We start from the raw sequence: 5,235 nt of genomic DNA, 5'->3' as shown, positions 1-5,235 counted from the left end.
AGTTTTTAACTTTGAGAAGGAAATAATTTTTCCTTGGCTGATTCATTCGATTCTGCATCTGAAGCCACATGTCGGATAGTTGCAGAAAGTTTCCAGCTTTGCACGCTCTTTATTCTGATTTTTTGGCATGTGTAGATCTAGAGTTGGGTTCTGTTTTAACTTGGGTTTTAGGCAAGAAAACATAGGAAGTCTATCTTGGTACATCATTAGCAAGTTTGGTTGGAGTTCATGATATGGTTAGTTGCTTTGCTTGCTTAATTCGTGCGATGCTTGCTGAGAGTGAACTCAGGAACACATCAAAGCTTCGTGGGTTTGCTGCCTTTTGCTGTTGCCTGTTCTTGTGTGTTTTTAGTCCTTGGTTAAAAAAAATAAAAGGCATATGTTGCATGATTTTCGTTAGTTTGGAGACTGGTTTGCATGATCTGTGGCCTGTAGGGAAATTTTCTTTTAAATGAACTTGGAACTTGCAAGCCTTTCCCATTCCAGAATTTCCTTCCCCTTGCATGATATTTTGAGGATTTGTAATACTGAATGAAAGCTTGGAAACCAAAAAATGCAGCAGTTAGGTTTGTTTTGGTGCAGAAGCTTTCTTTTGTTATATGAAACTTGCATGAGAGTATTCCCATAATCCCATTGTTGTTAAGTTGTAGCCACGTTTGATTGGAGAGAGATCAGAATGTTGCATGAATTTTGGTTTACCGAAATTTGCTTGGAGTTGCAGAAGCTTGTATAGCAGAAATGGTTTGAGTTGTTTTGGGCCGAAAAGCTATGAACTGCATGCATGCAAATGTTTTCAAAATTGCACTTTGATCCCTCAAGTCCCCTTTGTTTCACTATGACCCAGAAAATTGAGAAAATTAATCAATTTGGTCCTTGTAGTTTTGCAGCAATGCTACAAAGACTCAATTGAGTTCTAGTAGTTTGCAATTTGGTCCTAGAAGTAGTTGCATTTCAATCATTACTTGACATTGTCTTTGCTTTTGGATCTTTGGAGTTCTTAAAAACGTTTAATTAGGTTTGGGTGCTTAGTTAAAGTCCTCAATTTGATCCTTGGTAATTTTAATTTTATGACTTCATTGTTTATTTGCTCCAATTAACTACTATGTCTTGTTTCCATTGCAATTAATTCATGGTTTTAGTGGCTTTAGGGTCGTGTGAGCTTTGTATTTGCATTTTTCTTTTAGTTTTTCTCAATTAAAGAGGTACCTTGACCTTCTTATTGTTTTGAAGCCCTTTTTCTTTCATTTCGACACCATTCCAAGGGAGGTATAATTTCTTTTATCTTTTTTGTCTCTCCTACGTGATCTAACGTGCTAAGTGTGAATTGCATGTCTAATTTGCTTTCCTTACCTTTCTCTAGTTCCTTTACTTCATTTACTTTTGCTTTTTATTTAAGTTATTCTTTATGGGGTATGTGTACACCTCTTGGCTTGTAATAGTTAGGGATTTAATTATTTTATTCCTTTTCCCCCTTTTAGATTGTAGTAGGGTCTCCCTAATGTAATAGATAGGGCTTGGAGGAGCATTCAATGAAGACCTATCGAAGTCATGTGCCTAGCTAGCAAATGTAACAGTTAGGGCTTTAGTTGTCTTTTGTGTCTTGCATGCTTAGTTGCTACGTGTTAATTTGCTTTGTTAGGGCCTTGCATCTAGTCGAGCATGCTAAATGTTATGTGCTATGTGTTTATGAGTGTTTGGCATGTCTACTCGCTTTCCATAGCCATGAATGAATATGATGGATGAATGTACGTTTCCGCTAGTCCAATGCTAGTCGGAATTCATAGAATGGGCTAGTCCAACGCTAGACCCTTAGGGATTTCCCCTCGTTAGTACATGTTTGCATGTTCATTACATGTCATGCATTCTTTTTAGTTTTATCATTTTGCATGCCCCTCGAACCCCTTTTCCCTCCATTTTAGGATTTTTACATTTCATGCTAGTTATAGGGTTCATTTGCTTGAGAGTCCCCTTAAATATGGGATATAGACGAGTGTGGCTTTTTCTAAGTCTTAGCACGCTTGTATTCCCTCTATAAAAGGGCAAATTGAGTCACGATTTAGGTCTCCCCGTACCCAATATGCATGAATTCCCTAGGCTCATGCATTTTTAAATCCACTCTACCATTTTATACCCTCATCACACTTTCATTTTTCCTCCCATTTTGCACACGTGCACCTTTATGTTTCTTCACTTGCACACGAACACTTTTATCATCACTTGCACACATGCACTTCATATTATCATTTCACATACCGTACCTTGCCCACTCACGTGCACACTTTCATTTACATATTTATTGTACTTTTCAAACTCATGTCCTCACATTGCATACATGCATTCCATTCATTTGCATCCCACTCGCATTATTCGTGACTTCTTCAAAGGATCGTTATTGGGCTTCACAATTAATGTGATTGGCACCACTCAACCTTTGAAGAGAAATTTCCCCCAATACCCCTGGGTCTAGGGTTTGCATTCATGTAGTGCATCCAAATGTAATAAATTCTTTGGTTAAAACAAGAAAATCTTTGATTAAATCACGCAACTAGCCTTGGCTAGGTCGAAGGGGTGCCTTGGATTTCTATCCTTGCCTTCCCCTTCGTCAAATGTGACTCCCGAACCTTTTTCGTTGGTTTACGTGGACTAGGAGTCGTTTAAAAGGGGTTTCTTACTACTTTTTCCTATTTTTCTTTAAAAATTCATTTTTAGCTGACTTGGTACACCTTAACTCATTACCAAGTGGCCACTCAGATTTTGATTTCAAAAAACCCTTTTTAAACTACATTTTGGGTCAAATCGTCGCATTCTCAAACCTCCATTTAGACCCATTTTTCTTTTAAATCAAAAATCATTTTCCAATAAAAAAATTGAATCAAAAAATACATTTTTAAAACCATTTATTTATTTATCAAAAAATGGGGCGCGACAATTGGTTCTAAGCACAAGACTTTCCAGGAACTCATTGGAGCCAAATTATGTCATGGCACACACCCGAACCCCAAATGATATGCAATGGAGTAATAAATGCAAGAATTAGTTCAAAAGTAACTTTGGGACAGTCGAGGGATCACTCACTCAAAATATAGTGCTTCAAGTATTCACATTCAATTATACTCCAGGCTTGGAGTCCAGATCTGCGATAAAAATCCAATTTGAGAACTTTGAAACACGAGTAAGATTCGAAACTTAAACGTTCCGTTCATTAAGAATCAACCAATTGAAATTCATTTGAAAGACATTCGTGAAACACTTGCTCGCTTTTCAAATCGTAAGGTTTTTGTAGCATATATACTTGGAAAACAACACTTGAGTTGAAAGTACAAGGAAATACAAGTTTACATTGGCCATTATATCTTTTCCTCAAGGGTACAAGTTCGTTTAGGTTTTTAACGTATAACCCTCGATAACAAAGTAGCAAAGGTGCTTGCTAGTTCAAGTGATAATCACTTAACCTTTACACAAGTTACAAGTTTCGTTTCCTAGCCCTCGAGTATAAATTCGGGCAGCATGCCCTTTGTGTTTACCTAATTTTCCAGCCATTTAGGCTTCATTATTTTTTCCCAACCAAAACCCAACATCACACATATTAGCAATTCAAGTCAAAAGCCGTTCCATAGGCTCACAACATCATAAGAATAAGAATCACAACAATAGCAAGTGCAGAAATTCAATCTAACACAAGACAGATTTGACGTATGGATGCGGAAATAACACATCCGAGGCTATGCTTATCGGATTAAGGCGAAACCTATGCCGTTTCGAAGCTAAGACACAGGGCTACAATGTTCATGAAGGTCACTTAGTCCAGTTTGTGAGAACCCGTAAATCCCTTAATAATTTTCCTAGGGTTTACTTCCTTTAATGGCATGTTTTCTGCATTTTCTGGCTTAGGAAAATTTTCCTAGTGAATTTTATGAGTAATTATAGTTTTTAGATGATTTTTCTCGTATTGGAGAGTTTTTGAAAAATTAAGAGTATATAATGGACGTGGGACCCACTAGTGCGAAAAGTTCGGAAAAATTCGGCCAATTAGATTAAATTCCGGATACTGTGTGAAATTTATCGGGTGTTAAGAGATAAGTAGAGGATGTGAAGTGATTGATGTGAGAGGAAAAAGAAAAGATAGGATTGCATTAATGAAGGTGACAAGTGTCACCATTGTATTGGAAATAGCTTATGACTTACTATTCATTTTCTTGACTTTTTGACCAATTGCTTAAATATCTCAAAAATCACACAAAATTCATTATTGTCTTCAACCTCTTGGCCGATTCTCTCTCTAACAAAGAAGGAAGAAAAACCTCTTCAAAGTTTGGCAATTATCTAGCTTAAATCCTCCAAAACACTTGCTTGATCTAGTTTCTACTCCATAAAATCCCTCCATTTGGTGCTAGTGAGTGATTTGGTGAAGTTTTTTGGAAAAGCTAAGGTGTCCTACAACTCTCCCTCTCTTGTTTACTAGGTGAGTGGTATATGAACTTTTCCCTACACTTAATGAAGCTTGAGTTGTGCTTAGTGGAAGCTAAAGTGTTGAATTTTGTGATTTAATTCTTGTTTTTGGATGAAATGGTGAAGTTTACAATTTATTGGTGATTTTTCTGGTTTAATATGATCATGTAGTTGTGGCCTTGTATGAGGATTGGCAATGGCCTAGAATGACTCTAGTAAGTGTGTATGATTGGTAATTGCAACCAATTTTGGGTTTGGAAGGAATTTGAGGAAGTTAGGGTTTCATAACCCCCTTTTCTGTCCGGTTTTTTATCATATGGTTAGACGCCGAATTGGCCTTTACTTAAAACATGAAAGTTGTAGGTATTGATGTGTTTGAGGTGCCTGTAAAATTTCAGGTCATTTGGAGTAGTGTAGAGTGAGATATGTCGATTTTACTGTTGCTGTTCTGGGTTGATCAGAATGTGCGAACTGCACTTGTAATGGTCTGTTTTGACTGGAATTGCTTTGGATTTGGATGTTGGTGTCTTCTGATGAAATGTAGCTGGATGTCTTGGCTACTGCATGCCTTTTGAATCAATGCATTTGGACCTGTATAGACTGAGTTGTACTAATTACAGCATAGTGTGATTTGTAAACCTGCAATTACGGTTCTGGTTTGGTATTCTGCATATTTGGCCTAGTTGTTCTAGGATTTGGACTGAGTGGCCTTCTACATTGTTGTAGCCCTGTCTTTTAGCCTCGAGATGGTGGGTCTTACACCCTCATCCGATAAGCGTAGTGCAA

Source organism: Coffea arabica, chromosome 6c, assembly GCF_036785885.1.
Source record: "Coffea arabica cultivar ET-39 chromosome 6c, Coffea Arabica ET-39 HiFi, whole genome shotgun sequence".
NCBI lineage: Eukaryota > Viridiplantae > Streptophyta > Magnoliopsida > Gentianales > Rubiaceae > Coffea > Coffea arabica.
The sequence above is the reverse complement of the archived record's forward strand: the minus strand, read 5'-3'. Positions refer to the sequence as shown.